Source organism: Protopterus annectens, chromosome 10.part0, assembly GCF_019279795.1.
Source record: "Protopterus annectens isolate FY-2018-M chromosome 10.part0, PAN1.0, whole genome shotgun sequence".
In the NCBI taxonomy this organism is placed as follows: Eukaryota; Metazoa; Chordata; order Ceratodontiformes; family Protopteridae; genus Protopterus; species Protopterus annectens.
The window spans coordinates 156,574,100-156,590,807 of record NC_056744.1 but is presented as its reverse complement, the minus strand read 5'-3'; positions in this window follow the sequence as shown (position 1 = coordinate 156,590,807).

The window sequence follows — 16,708 nt, the reverse complement described above, 5'->3', positions numbered from 1 at the left end:
TGAACCAAAATCATCATGAAATTTACATACATTTCTTCCACTTTAGGAAATCATTTCTGTCACACAGATGAATAAAACTTTGAAGAGAAAATGCTCAATGCTATAGACCACTTGTTACTGCACATTACTGGGAACAGTTCATAAACAGTTTTTAAGCACAAAACAAAATAAGATCAGTCCATCATTTTCTAAATATCCTTTCTAGCACAATGGTAGCAAGTTGACCAGGGTAGATCAAAATCCTTTACCCCTAGCAGCAGTCTACACCTCGTCCTTTGAGATTCCCCACTCATTTCCAGTCATGTTGAGAGCATCCTCTCCAATTTTATAATGAATGCCTCATTAAAGCCATAAAGAGAGTAAAAACAAATCATTAAAATCTGCTTATTGTGAAACCTCCCAAAGTATCACTAACAAGAAAACAAACCAGAAAACAGTGAAACATGCTGAAATTAAATGCATTGTTTTTGCAAGAAGACAAGTTCACTTGTGCTCTGCATCTGGGAAGGAAGTCCTCACATTCCTATTACTTATACGTATGAACTCTGAGGTTACAAAAGAACCAAGATGAAGATAAGAACAATAAATTGTCCACCAACCAAAAACCTTGTATAAATACAAAATAAATTAACATTTTTATATAATTAATTTCAATTTGTAAACTCCCTCATACATTCTCATTGTATGTACTAAACATCTAAAGCCAGTAGTAATGTGGTTCAGTTCCATTGCCAACATTTTCGCATTTTCTAAAGCTGAAATTAGGCTTTGAATATTATTTATGGTAGAGAGAGAATTTGTTGCTCAAAAGCCCTTTTTCAGAAAAAGAAAACAACCGTGAATTATTTCTCCAGTAAAATTCAGACAGACCTCAAGAGAGAGCGGCAGGCAGTCTTAAATCTCACCAAACTGTATCTATTAGTCTTGTTTCAGGCTGCATTCTGAAATGGTCAGTCATTTACTTTGTGGACACCAGCAGACATTTCATTACTGCTGTTCTGTAATTATTTATTTTGCAGCTCATAGTTAGTGAATTAAAATATTGATGCTCTTGTCGATACCCATGAACTGAGAGTACATGATACAATGAACAAGAAACAGCTTTAATGTACTACAGTGCCCTTGGATTGTCAATAAATGCGACAGTGAGAGCTGTAACACTTTACAACAGCATCAAGATGTTACTATTTTAATTATATTCTGCTTTATAGATACAGTCTATATCATTTAAACAATATCCTATAAATAAACTAGAGTGAGCATGTCAATACCTTTTAATCATCAAAACACTCGCTTTGACACACATCTGGTGAAAAGAGCTTCCAGTGCAATTCAGTGGGGATTGTGCTCACGGTTTTATCATAGAGTGATCATTGCAAGCAGTTCTGAATTTTCAGCAATCTCCTTGTTATAACACCTTATATTCTCCTATCTTGTTATAAATGTTGTTTATAGCATTTAACAGTGTAATGGATTATAAGCCACATACTACAAAAGGTTTTATCAACAAATTAATCATAATAAAACATATTTGTAAGGAATAACATAATATAGAAAGAGAAAATCAAAGAAATATGCAATCAACAGAGTAAGGGTGCAGTGATATAACAATCCAAGGGTACAGTGATATAACAATCCACATGGCCGTGAGCAGTGCTTATACTTTGTATTTAGGTAACACTGATTCAATTGATTAGAGAACATTGTAGCTGTTGCAGTATCCTAATGATGTGTATTTCTGATATTATTGTATACAATAAGAGACAATAAGTAGAACAGGAATGTGTAATATACAATAACAGACAATAAATAGAACAGGAATTTGTAATTAGTTGTTAGCAATGAGCTGAAGAAGCTATAAGGGTCATATAAAAGTATATAACAAAGGGAGAGTTAAAAATGGAATAAATTGAATTTATGGTCAGACATCATGGAATTAAGCTTCAATATATAATGTGATAAGATGGTTCAAGTCATTTATTATATGTATTTAAGAAAACTGTTGTTACTTTTACTGCAGTCGTACCATTATTTTGTGGGGTTCAGCAACAGGTCTATTTGAGGCAGTATGTGACTCGGTGAGAAGATACCTGCCTCACATCTCCAAGTCCAGTGGTTTTGTCCTGACTTCACGTCACTGTCTGTGTAGAGTGATAAGATGTCTGCCTCACAGCTCCAAATCATGTGCTTAATTCTTGACTTCATATCACTGTCTGTGTAGAGTTTTACATATTCTCCTTATGTCTATGTGGGATCTCTTTGGATCCTCTACTTTTATCTTACCTTCCAAAAAATGTTAGATGATTAGCTACACTAAGTTGTCTATACACATGTTTTATCGAAGAGAGGAGTACAGATTGCCAGGAGAATGAACAGCCTCAGATGTGGAGATGACACCACTATGATAACAAAAAATGAGGAAAAGTTGAAGAGCCTTTTGATGATGGTGAAAGTAGAAAGCAATGGAACTTTACAATGATAACGTGCAGAAAAATGCAATAAATATTTTCAAAAATATAGCAACAGTGAGTGTAAATAACTTATGAAAGTGCAAACATTCAAATTAAAGTACTTATCTGTGGTAGAGTGGCTCCAGATTCAAGCCAAACACTCAGGAATCGTGGCATGGATGGGTTGGATGACATGTGTTTGTGAACTGTGTGGACATGAGCCAAGAGCTGCTCAAATGTACCAACTTTAGACCAGCAGAGAAAACAGACTAAACAGATTAAATAGTCCACTGACCAATGAAAATATCTCACTTTAAGCCTTCCTGTGTGATTCCCTGCTCAGAATAGACCACACCGCTGTCTGCTTCCACTAGATTGTGGTTCCAAGCCTTCTTAATATAAAATCCACTAGAAATAGCCCAAAGTGGGTACTAAAATAACAAGCAACAAACTAGCTAGGAAACACACACTTTCTAAAGACTATAATGCATAGAAACCAGCAGGGCTAATCAAGTCTACCAAAGGCAAATTCAAGGTGAAAATAACATCCCAGGCCGAGGACAATCACAAAACTTTCCTCAACTATATCTGCAACCTTAAAGGCAGCACTCAACGATGTGATGAACTAATTGTAAATGGAGCCACCTACACTAAAACAGAAGACATATCAAATCTATTGGTCAACAAATTTAGCTCCAACTTTATTCCTCTTCCTCCTACACCCCTTTGGTAATACCATTGAACATAACTCCCCCAACTATCACTAGGAAACAGGTCCTTGATACACTCTAATGTGAGACATGTGACAAATGGTATAGCAAATTCATTCAGAGAATTTCCTGGCTACAGAAAATTTTCACTGTTGGAGGGAAAAGAGACCATTGTAAACACCCTGTAGGAGTACTCATGCTGCAGGTAAATTCAGTGAAGACTTGGTGGTTGGGATATTAGCATGAGAATGTGTGTGTGTATGTGTGTGTGTGTGTGTGTGTGTGTGTGTGTGTGTGTGTGTGTGTGTGTGTGTGTGTGTGTGTGTGTGTGTGTGTGCGCGCGCGTGTGTGTGTGTGTGTGTGTGTGTATGTCTGTATGATCATGAATGAAACTGCAAGAATGTGTGTGTGAGTGTCTGACTGGCTGAGTGTATGAGGAGATTAGGTAGGGAATCAAATGGCTGGATGTATCTGATTGTGTTGGAATGTCTGAATATGGGTGAATGAGTGAGTTTTTCTGTTGCTGTGGAGGGGCTTATTTGTTGATGGATGGAAATGTATGTGTGTGGGAGCGTGGATGGGTGGGTGGTGTGCATTTGTGTTTGTGTGTGCGTGTGTGTATGTGTGAGAGTAAGTAGTTTTATGTGTGTGTGTGTGTGTGTGTGTGTGTGTGTGTGTGTGTAGGTTCAATGCATGAATGCATGCATGCCCATAAGGGTAGCCATTCAACAGTGTGGATGTGGCTGTGTGTGTTGGAAAGTGCGAGTGAGGGTTTCTCTAGCTGTGGAGGGGGAGTCCCGATGGTTAGATATGTGTGTGTGGGTATGTTTGTATATGTATATGTATATATATGTGTATGTATATGTGTGTGTGTGTGTGTGTGTGTATAGGTGATATATTATGTATATGTACTTTGGTGTGTCTGTGTGCATGTATATGTGTATGTATGTATATGTTTGTGTGTAAGTATGTGTGACTGTATGTATGTGTGAGTGCATGTAATTATGTTCGTATGTGTGTGTGTGTGTGTGTGTGTGTGTGTGTGTGTGTGTGTGTGATTTAGTGGTATAAGTAGTAAGGGATATGTGGGGAAGCATTCTGCTTATCAGCATACCTCTGAACCACTGCAGTGTGAAAAATCATGCTCTTTAATTATCAAGAAAACCTACATAGTGTTACATTTCTAAATAAGTGTCACAACCGCCAGCCAGTTCAGTCTCTACTCATGAGTATGTTGTCTGGGTAAAGAACACTTTCAGTACATTTGTCTTAGAAAAATATATTCAGTTTCCACAAGCGTACAGAACAGCAACAATGAGGAAATGATAGTGTTAAGAGTTATTGCTTTGCAGCGCAAGTTACAGCTTCATTCTAATCCTGATATATAAGTACTTACAAGCATGGCTGGGATGCCCAATATGATTGAGTTATGGTGACATGATGCAATTCAGCAGTTAAGAGGAAATGAATGTCAAGCTAAGAGAACTGGAAGTGTTGCAGATAAAACCTTATGTTATTATACAGTTTCTAGCTCAAAAGCTGTAAGGTGGAAATACTGGATTGCATTCTTTGGAGATTAAAATACCTTCAAAATCACCATTTATCTATAAAGGGGGAAATATTTAAATTTTTAGAGTATCTACTTAAAATAAAGGCTAATAAAACAGTTCAAAGGCTGTAGTACATGTAAAACATTTAGACTGGTAAAGGTTTTACACATCCTAAAGCAAAGGAGAGACTTTACTTCAGAGGTTTTGCCATGTCTGAGATTAAATCTGTTGTTTGCCTGGCATTATGTGTTGCTTTTTCTGTACTGTTAAAACAGAATGACTTGCATGTTTGTATTAAAGAGCTTTTGGTCGATATAAAAGGATAAATTAAAAGCAATGTTTTTTAACACTATATGGAAAAGGATCGCGTTATTGGTTTATGTTTCAGGTATTCAGATTTGCAACAAACCAAAGCAATGCAGACTTTAAAAATAAATCATTGCTAGCAGATTCCTGGGGGATGTATAAATAAAAATGTGATTTGCAAATACATAATGATAAGCTGACCCTGTTGGAAATTTCCACATATAAGGTGAATGGTTAGATGTATGTCACATGTGGGAATTATGTGATCTACCTGGGTGCCATACACATACATACTGAAAATAATTCACTCAGTGTTGCAGATTACTTGGCAGTTTGAGAAATAGTAGCTTTTCTTATTAATATACCTTTGTGTCTGAGGGCTACGGATGTTTCTTATTGCAATGTGAATGCACTCTTTAGTACCTACTATGCTGGGAGCTGCATGTCATTATAGAAGCCACACATGGTACTTTTTCATCTTCAGTCACAGGGAGCCTAATATGTTCATGAACATGTAGTAGCACAATATCAAAGAAATGAGTATCACTGAGCATGTCACTCAGAATTAAAGTGTCCCCAGTAGATCCCTGTTGTGAGAATAGTAGCAGCTGCACATAACATGTCTCAACAGAATTTAACCCACATGTATATGAAGACCTGGCATCTACGTGGGTGGAATACAACTACCAGGCTTCTCAGAATGCTCCAATCCACTCTATATATTGATGCAGTCTCCTCCTCAGCCAAAATATGGTAAATGAATTGCTGACTGTAACACTAGTGTACCTTAGTCCTGTGAAGACGTGCTACCAGCTCACAAATGGCAGTCACTAAGGAAACAAAGTACTGCTGAGTGCAAATTAATGTAGCTCCCAAAAAATCTATAAGATACAGCTTGTTTTTTTCCCCCAGAGTGCTGTGCCACTGTATAATACTGTGCAAAAAACAGAGCCATAGCTGACCACTGCCATTCCCTGATCTAGCATCCCTCAAAAAAAAAAAAAAAAAAAAAAAAAGTCCATTCACCCCTCAACTTAATTTAGTGGATAAAAAGGAAAAATAAAAAAGTCTGCCCCCCAATCTGGCATTCCTTACTTAAGGAACAAGCCAGACCCATTTCCATTTCCATTTCCATCTCTGCAGCTGTGTTTCACCCCTTTGACCTTAAACTTAGTTGATTGAAGAGCAAATTAAATAAATAACTAAATAAAAATAAGGTTGTTTGGTAGGACTAAAAAACTCTCTTTCTTTTGTAGCAACACACAAAGTAACAAGGATCTTCAGTCTTATGTCCCACAAGCAGTATCGCCATTCACTCATTCACTTCTGTGCCAGTATTCAACACCATCAATCGGCATCTCCCAGTCAGTCTCCCTAACACCTGGTACCAGAGGCAGCTGACCCCTTTGTCCCACTTTAGCTATGCTTCTGGCAAAAGTGAACACTATAATCTGCACTGACTTTATTTACATCACTTGCATCTCGGATCTAACTTATTTGCATGTTATTATGCATTCATTTGCATGCACTGCATGTTCTGCCATGCAAGCTACTACACAAGTGAGCAACTAGTGTCATTGAATCACTTTCACCCTGCACACTACCATGACCCCTGCAAATGTCCTCTGCATACTACTCAAAACATCAGTGAATTCCACACTAAGTGGTAACTACAGCTGAAGAATATGTACAGTGAAAGCTTGAATTATCACGCTTCTGTTAAACTCTACTTGAATACAGAAAACTAATGAAGTTTTAACTGAATTATGCCTCATGTCTTTCACCTCTGGATGCATAGTTATGACAACATTAATTTTTGTAATTTAATTTTCGCTGTGATCGGTGATAAGTTGTCATGTGACTTTTTTACATTCCTTATTTAACCTCATGTGTTATTGATTGTTATTTATCTGATGGAGTCTTATTTTTATTATAAATATTATACTATCTGTGTTTTGAGTTTTTACAGTGTTTTTAAGTATACATTTAATGTATCTACTAAGTGTGAGAACATTTATATATTGCACAGTATAACATGTGTAGTTCTTGAAGGTGTTGAGCTTTTGTGTTTTTTTCTAGTGTTAATTGCTGTTTTGTCAAAAGGATGTGTCACTTTTTTGTGTTATAAACCCCAATCTGTACTCCACCTTTTTAATTCAGAATCATTTTAACATTTACTCTGGATACTCCAGTCATAAAATACTAGCTGTGCACTGATGTGCAACAGTATGGGCATAGTGCTCCTGAATACCCAAGTTCCCAAAGTCATTTATTAATATCCTTCTTCCAGACTCCCCTTTCGAAGGGCAAGTGAATATACAGTTCCTGATTCTATAAATTTAGCAGAAGAGGTAACCCACATATTAAATTAATATTTGTACCCACAAACACTATTAACATTTAATTAAAATAGTTACAACAAAACATAAGAAGAAAGACAAACTGCTTCTGAGAATCTATACCCTTAGTGAACTCAATGGCCATCCTTCTCACACTACTTAGGGAAGGTTTAGCATAAACAGAGCACATACCACTGTGCAGTTCATTAACTCACATGAAACCTAAGATACCTAATGTTAAAAGAGTCAAAGGTACCTGTTGTGGATAAACAAGAGCTATTATTCTGCCATTGCTACTTGGCCCAGATACTGTGGAGATCACATCACCATTTATCGTGCTGGCTATTAAATGGAATTTCTACAAAAACTACAAGGACCTCATAGCTATATCCTTTGAATATCTGGACAGCAGCAATACTCCGTACAGGTAACAGAATCAGCACATAATAGCAACAGCACCCTCAAAGAAACAGAGTCATCACAAAATGGAGAAGGTGGTTTGATCTCAGGGCTAAACACTTCAGCACCACCAACAGTATGTGATCTTACCCCAAAATGGAAGACAGTGGTCTTCACACAGGCTTAACAAAATGAAGCAGCAGTAAGCACCCTTGGCTACCTCAGTTTGATCTTTCTTGCTATAATCCCTGGTCTCCTTTCCTCCTCTACACTAGTCATAATTGGAATGACCTGCTTCCAGGGCACCCAGAGCAATTCAAATATGCTTGCTTTCCTTAATGATCTTCTGGTATGTCTATCTCTCATGATGTCTCCCTCTTGATTCTCCACTCTATCCTACAACCAACACTGCCTCAAGAAGGGGAAAGGGCTAAAACAGAGTAACAGCTTGTGGCAAAACCTCTAGCCCTTGAAACTATGGAACTGACTTTACTAAGTCATTCTTATGACCATTAGGCTGCATTTTCATCCTGTGTGTATGTGCTAGACTGGCTAACTGATCTTGAGCATCCAAGGTACCTTCCAAGTAATGCCTGAGAGGTATCTGCTACAACTTTGAAGGATAAGCTACCATCCTACAAGAACTCGTAGAACTGCTGGATATGCTGCTCATACTTGAACTCTGACCTGGAAACCCTTCCAGACTGCCTCTCTGAATGCTTGTTGTCTTTTGTATGTCTGAAAGACAAAGTTCTCCAACCACTTAAGTTTATGGCCTAGAAGCTTAAAGGAAAACAACAGGATTCTATTATTAAATGCTCAACTTCTCTGTCCTTTCTCTCCCTATTTACTGTCCCTGCTATTAATAAACAACAATACAGCATTTAAAATATTTTAAATTGACTGTTTCTCTCCACTAGAACAGTGCCTTATTGTAATGTGGTGGTTTCACTTTCAAAAAAATGTCATCCCACCCTGGAAAAGTTTGCTGCAGTCTCCATTCAACTGATGTCATCAAGCCCAATGAATGCAGGTAGTTTTCTGGCCAATTCCACTCCAAATTGACATCACCATGACTGTCCTAAAAACACCCCCATGCTGTGATGTCACAGCTCCCTGGTCCTTCCCATACCCATAAAGAAAGTAAAGGCTAGAACAAGGAAACAGTACATGAGTCAAGTTTCCTGCTGTGAGCTGTCAATCAGCATGTAATAGCTCAAATTTCCCTTAGCACATTGACAGCTAGGGAAGTTAGGTGTGAAGGGGGATGGAAGATGTCAAAGTAGGAAAATTCAGTCTTCAAAAAAGACTGCAATTTAGCCATTCTAAAAAGAAGCAGCAGTAAAAAGCACTTTGAAATTGTTTGTGTTTTAAGTAGTCCTTGAATGGCACGAAATGTTACTTAAAACTAACTGACTGAAAGACAGCAGTATATGCACATAAAATCAATGCAGTGACAGGAGCTTTAGGAAGAAAGAGGCCAGCGTGATGTCATTTTATTTACAGACAAACACTGCATTGTGGGATACCTAGAGGCAGACTAAATAATGAGAATTACTTCAAGATGCCAGACCCCATGTGGTCAGACTCAGAAATTATGTATAAAAATATTTAAAAACCTGTAAATCATCCCGGGGTGGTGTTAAAATGTAGAAAACACCAAACCATAATGAAATAAACATGTTTTTTGAGTCTGTGGGTGAGGGTCTCCTTTAAGGTCAGCTGCTGCTTACAGGATCCATAATTCTGCCTTGTGAGACCACTTTTTATACAACTGTCTGAATAGTTACTGTTAAGTTTCTCTTCACTCTGTGTGTCCTTTCCATGTTAACCCACAGACCTGGAGGGTGGTCAACCATGTCTCCAAATAATTTTTCAAGAAATAAAACAGTATTGTTGCCTTTCATACTTTCAGTTAGGGCAACATTGGGCAGATGGTCATGGCATGATCAGCTCTTTCATCAGCCATATTCAGCTCATGGCCCATCTGTTCTATTAAGAATGATATTTCTTCATTTTAACTGCTAATTTAAGATTTGCAATGTTCCACAATACACTTTACAACTACTTGTCTTTCTTTTAACTCCCTTATCTCCTGGAGCTCTCCACAATGTGCTTTTTTCTATGGCTCCTTCTTCCTCGATTCCCTGCAACATGGAAATTACTAAATGAAGCTGCTCTTCAGATTTTTATGTTGTCTCTATTCTGTATCCACATACCATTCTCTCTGTATACACAGACCTTTCTTGTGGTTAACCTCATTACATCTCATTGATGTCTCAGTAAAATAATTTTAAAAACTACTTAAAGACAGAGCTCCACAACTATGTCCCCACAAAAAACAATATAATGCTTTAGTCTGTACCCAAATATTATGATATGCTATTGCAGTGACTGTCCTTGAATACAACAGTACACTTACATAAGATACTTACCATAACAGCTGATTGCTGAAGAGATGTCCCTGTCATAGCAATCCTAGTCTCCTTCCATCCCTAAGAGTACTGTGGATATAAGTGTTTAATCTAAATGTGTATAAGTTATTTTTAGTTGTATTAAAATTCATTTGGTTTTAGTAGATGCTGGCATTTGGGTGCTACAAATACACTTCCCTGGTAAGGTCCTATGTGGTTTGAAGAACAGAAGTGTGTGCATGACAATGCTGGGTATAAGGTCTGCCTCACACTCCTATGTAGCTAACCTCCAAGGCAAGTGCAAAACCAGCTTTATTCATAATTAGGATGAACAGCACCACTGACAAATCTGGACAAAAAAACAAAAAAATAATCCTTGTTTTCCCGCCTTCCTCGACTAGTTTAGACCAGTTTACAGGCATTGCTGTATTCTGGGCTGTGGTGTAGTTCCTGTGTTGTCCATTACCTTACTTGGATAGAAGGAAGTTTCTTTGCTCACCAGTGGGAGTGGGGAGCTTTGAGCAGCCTACCTGTCCCTGTAGGAAGTGACCTCAGCACAAGAAGCTGTAGTAATTGGTTGTTTTGGACCATTTCTAGCTCTTTTGTAGTTCACTGTTTAAAATCTGCATTTGCACGGCTTTATGAGTTTGCGCATAGCAGCCAAGTTAAACAAGGTTAAACTTTTTCTGGCTCCGCCAAGTCTGCTCTTCAAATTTTCCCTTAAGGAAGCTCTACTCTTAGTATAACCAGACTACTTACTATATTATAAGCCTAGCACTTGTTCTCAATACTTCTCTACTAAGTAAGCACTCTCGTACTAAGTAAAGCACTACATCTACTTACCACCCCTGTGAATATCCACTTCCCTTAAAGGTACAGCACTCCCTTATACTGTAATAGCATGTCGAGTGGTAGATTACTGGCGTCGTCTCCAGTTCAGCTGGTCAATCTAGGTATCTTGAGACAATGCTACAATTGTCTCATGTACACAGACAACCCTCTCCTCCTCCCAACAAACACAAATACATGTGAGAGATGCAACTATATAGCCAAACTGGAGGCTGAACTCTCTCAACTCAGGGCTGGCATGACCAGACAGGAGGAGATGGTAACCACACACCAACAATCCCAGTCCCACATAGACCTACCATAACTGCAAACCAAACACATAAAAACACAAAGACATACTCGGAGGCTCTAATAAAAAACTTACCAAAACAACAGAGGCTCCCAAAGCAGACACCCAAAAATCCACCACCTCAAAACAAAACACATGCAACACATACTTCAATAAATCAGTGTGTCAACCAATCACAGCCCTTAAGGCCAAACACCTTGCCTGATACACTAGTAATAGGTAACTCTATAGTCAGACACACTGATGTCCCGCTGACCAGGCTGAACAAGGAGAAGGTGACTGTGAGCTGTCTATCAGGAGCTAGGATCCGCCACATAACACATGCACTCAAGTCACTCCAAAGCAAGTACAAATATGACTCCGTCATTGTCCATGCTGGTGTGAATGACCTGAGACGTACCTCCCTGGACTACATGAAAAGAGACATAGAGGAGCTCTCTGATTATCTAGCCCAGGCTGGTATGACCCTGACCCTGAGCAGCATCTTGCCCTCACCAAGAATGATACCACAATACAAAGACAAGATGATCAGCTTTAACAATTGGCTCAAGTACTGGTGTCATTCTAAGGGGATCCAATGTCTGCCTGCCTGGGATGACATGTTGGACAAGCCACACTGCTTCGCAAGGGATGGCTTACACCTGTCACCACTGGGCTTCCGGATATTGGCTAAGGCTCTTGACACCCCCATAGTGCCTTTTTTAGGCAAGGCTCAAAAGACAAACCCACCTCCTTAGAAAACAATAATGGAAAAAAACTAAGGGTAATGCTGCTCAATGCCAGAAGTCTAAATCTCAAGATGCAGGCACTTGATGCACTCCTCAGCATGGAGAACATTGACGTCTGTGCAGTAACTGAAACCTGGTTCAAGGCTCCTGAGAGAGCACCCCAGCGCTACCAGGCTATACCTCGTATCATGTTTTCGGCCCCAAAACCCGGGCCGAACCACAAAGGGAGGGGGAGTGTCCATATTCATCAAGGACACCCACACCTCCAGGTTAGTAGCAACACATGAAGCATCAGAGACCATACAGGTGCAACTAACCATAGGCAAAACTGCTATACAACTGGTAGCATGTTACAGACCACCCTCTGAATCTCAAGAACTCCACTCAGCCTTCCTGAAGACATTGGAGGATATGAATGTATCACAAAATACCATCATACTGGGAGACTTCAACTACCCAAACATAGATTGGGTACATTATTCTAGCCCTAATACCCTAGCCCAAAGATTCCTGGAATTCATAAATTCAAATGCACTGGAACAATTAGTCACCTCTCCCACTAGGGGAGATAATATACTAGACCTGATCATCACAAACATGGGGACAAAATGCTCCACACCGGAAGTATACCCCTCACTAGTGAGATCTGATCACAAACTAATCACCCTGGATATACATATCCCACCTCCACCCCTAGCACAAAAGACCACAGTGAAAAACTTCTCAAAAGCAGATTTCACTCTTCTTAAGACTGAGATGGTATCCTTTAAGCCCACTGTGCCAGTGGATACCACATCCCACAATGCCGAATCCTTCACAAATGCTTTCTATGGACATCTCTAAGAATGCATGGATCATGCAATCCCAAACAAATCTAAGTCCCTCTCCACCAAAGGTAAGCGTCCTGTCTGGTGGACCTCAGCCATAAACAAATTGTATAACAAAGAAGGAAGCTACTGCGTCAGAGCAAAATCCCATGAAGGGAAGACATCTCTGATCAACATTAGCAGAAAACTACGCCTCTCATAAAACATCCAAGGCCAACTTTGAGAGAAAAATCGCTAAGGACACTAAAGATAACCACAAAGCCTTCTTCAGCTATGTTAGAAACCTGGGCGGAAACCCTCAGATATGCTCAGAGTTGGTTCACAACAATAAAAAATACACTGAACCCACAGATATTGCCAACATTCTGGCTGACAGGTTCAGTGCAAATTTCTCCCCTCCTTCACCCCCAAAAGAAGAAATACTTATCCCAGCTGAATGTAATCTCCCTGTCATCTCAGATTTCCAAGTGAGAACTGCCCTAAACAAAGCAAAAAACACAGCATCAATGGGACCTGACGGTATCCCGGGTTGCGTGTTACGTGAACTCCAAGAGGAGCTAAACCCACACATAAAAATACTATTTAACCTTAGCCTTACTTCAGGATATGTACCTAAAGACTGGCGTACAGCAACAGTGGTCCCACTCCACAAGGGGGGTGCCTCTCAGACCCTGGAAACTACCGCCCCATAAGCTTAACCAGCCTGGTCTGCAAAGCTATGGAAAGAATCATTATGGAACTCATAAACAGAGACATAGGGGACCTACAGACACTTGACCCCACCCATTTCGGCTTTGTAAAGGGCAGATCTTGCCTTTTAAACCTGGTTGACTTTTTCGAAACAGTCACTAGAGCCATTGATGAGGGCAAAGCAGTCCATACAGCATACCTGGACTTGGCTAAGGCCTTCGACACAATACCCCACTCAGGCATCATAGATAATCTCAACAGCTTAAATGTAAACCCTTATGTCACTAGATGGGTTGCAAACTGGCTAAAGGACAGAACCCATAAAGTTAAAATCGCTGGAGCAATGTCAGACTCAAAGCCAGTCACAAGTGGTGTCCCACAGGGATCTGTCCTGGGACCCCTCTTGTTCGGCATTTATTTCTCAGATGTTAAAGCAAACACGGGAGGGCTGTGGCTGACAAAGTTCACAGATGACTGCAAACTAGGCACCATAGTCGATACACCAGCAGACACACACATCCTACAAAAAGGCCTCACAGAAACGGACAACTGGTGCCGGAGTCACGGTCTTAAACTAAATGCCAAAAATGTATAGTCATCCCCTTTGGGAAAAACAAAGTACCCACAAATTATCACATAGACAGCAACCCACTGAGTACTGAAAAAGTAATCAGAGACCTAGGGACCCAAGTCGACAGCAACCTCTCATTTGATACCCACGTTGCCAAAGTGGTTAGAAAAACATTCTACCTTGCACACCTCATCATGAAGGGATTCACATCCAGATCCAAGGATGTCATTGTAGCCCTATATTCCTCCCTCATCAGACCCATGATTGAGTACAATGCCCCATTTGGTATGTACCTCTCCCGGCATTTGCAACAGCTAGAGAGACCACAAAAGTACCTCACCAAGAGGATCAAGGGTCTCCAACATATGTCTTATTCTGCCAGACTAAAGAAACTTCAGCTCTATTCAGTATCATACCGCCTGCTCAGAGGTGATCTCTGCCTGACGTACAAGGCCATGTCCAATCAGGATCTGATGGACATGCTCCACCTCAAAAAATCAAAGTCCATCAGGACCACGAGAGCTAAAGACTTAAACCTCGGCACAAGTATGAATAGGACATGCTGGAGGGATAGATTCATAACCCAGAGGCTTCCCATGCTTTGGAACAAGATCCCAGTTCTTATTAGGCAGAGCCCCTCACTGACTCTCTTCAAGAGAAATCTTGATGAGTGGATGGGAGATCGTAAGTTTACCCCAGGGGTCACATCTGTGTCACTGCTAGACAGGGGCACAGTAAACTAATTCTATTATATAAGGGGACCTTCATTGTGTCACTACTAGACACAGTATTCTAAATTTATTCTGTACATTTTTGTACCATTTCATGGGGTGGCAAATGCCACATCACTATGGCTAGGCTTACAAATGCCCCAGGGCAGATAGCCTAGTACTATACTATGAAACTCTGAAACTAAATGTGACGATTTACCAGACCTCTCCTCAAGATCTGTTGTTATGGTGATTATCTTACACAGTTTAAACAGTCCTTCTTTTCCCTCATTCTATACTGCACTAAAACATAATCTCTTGAACACCTAAATAAAGCTTTATGATTCAACAATACCTGGTTCACAGTTACATATGACTGGTTACCTTAACAGTCTTGACTGTCATCTCTTCTCGACATTGTAGGTGAGTTTCTGTAACAACGTTGAGTCTCATGAAATGGACTTTATGCCTTGTATACCCTGACTGGCGCTTTTCCAGAATTTTGTAGAGTGTTAGTGTCTCTTGCAGTACAAGAGAAAATATATTTTTAAGATGCACTTTAGGTGATACAATAACACTGTTTTGCATAAATTTTTGGAATGATTCCTAAGGAAAGTTACCTGTGCAATATTGTATTATAACTACAACATGGCTGAAAAGGTCCTAAAGTTTCAACTCCTACTTGTTTTTATAATAATATAGTAAATTATGGTACTCTTACTTATTTTTCAAGAAAATATAAATGGATTTGAAGCAAAAAACATTAATGACGTATCCTAGCATGTAATGATTGTCTTATGATCTCAAATCCGAAAAACAAATTTGTGATACAGCTGCAAGTACTTCTTACCTCTTTATGTTTTCCATGGCATCTTCCTTCCTCAGCCCTTTAATAGCAGCATACATTTCAAGGTGCTCCTTCACAGTATGAAAGGGCCAGAGTGGGTTGATTTGAGGGCAGAAGCCAATATACCTGAGTAACTCATCATTCATCATCACCTGCAGTAAAAGGCCATGTTATTGAATGGGTTTAATAGCATCAGTGACGATTTTTTTACTGGGTGTCATCAATTTGAGTAAAAGTTGATCTAAATCTGGCAATATTTTCTACTTCATAACTTTTACTACTCATATTCTAATTTGTTTTGCTAATAGTAATTTTAATTCATAGTGCAATTTTAGATTTCCAGCACTGCAAAAGGATTTTTGAAAAATATATGGTTACCTGCATATTCTAATTTATTTTCATAATAATTATTTTATTTTACAGTACAATTCTGAATTTTGAAGCAGTGCAGAAATATTTTGAAAAAGTATAATTGTACAGTCTTTATACAAAACATTGCTTGCATTACTCAGAAAAATGTAACATACACAATATGCAAAGTATTCAAAATTATCAAATCACAAGATTTTCCCATACTTTTCAGAGCTACCTATATGTCAAAAATACAAGAGGAAATGCCACGTGGGTCCACTGACAGAAAACAGGTGGACACAAAGGTGATGCAATAACTTTACTGGTTAAGCATCAGGCTTATCTTTACCTTAAATCATCTGGCTTCATCTACTATTATTATTATATTACGTGTGTCACTGACACACGTAATATAATAATATCATGTATGTCACTGACAACCCTGCTATGTGTCTTAAATGGAGAAGGCTATTGAAGGAAATCATTACATATGTTTATATTTACAACTCATAATGGAACATAGCACACTGAGCAAGAAACTTGAATATGATTGTTTCTCAAACTGTGCAAACTGTGAGGGCTGGTGAATGCATTGTAAGGGACTTCTCCAAGCTTTTGAGATATTTCTGTCAGATGTGTCTGTGTGAATTTCTAAAATAAACTGAGTGCATTAAATGT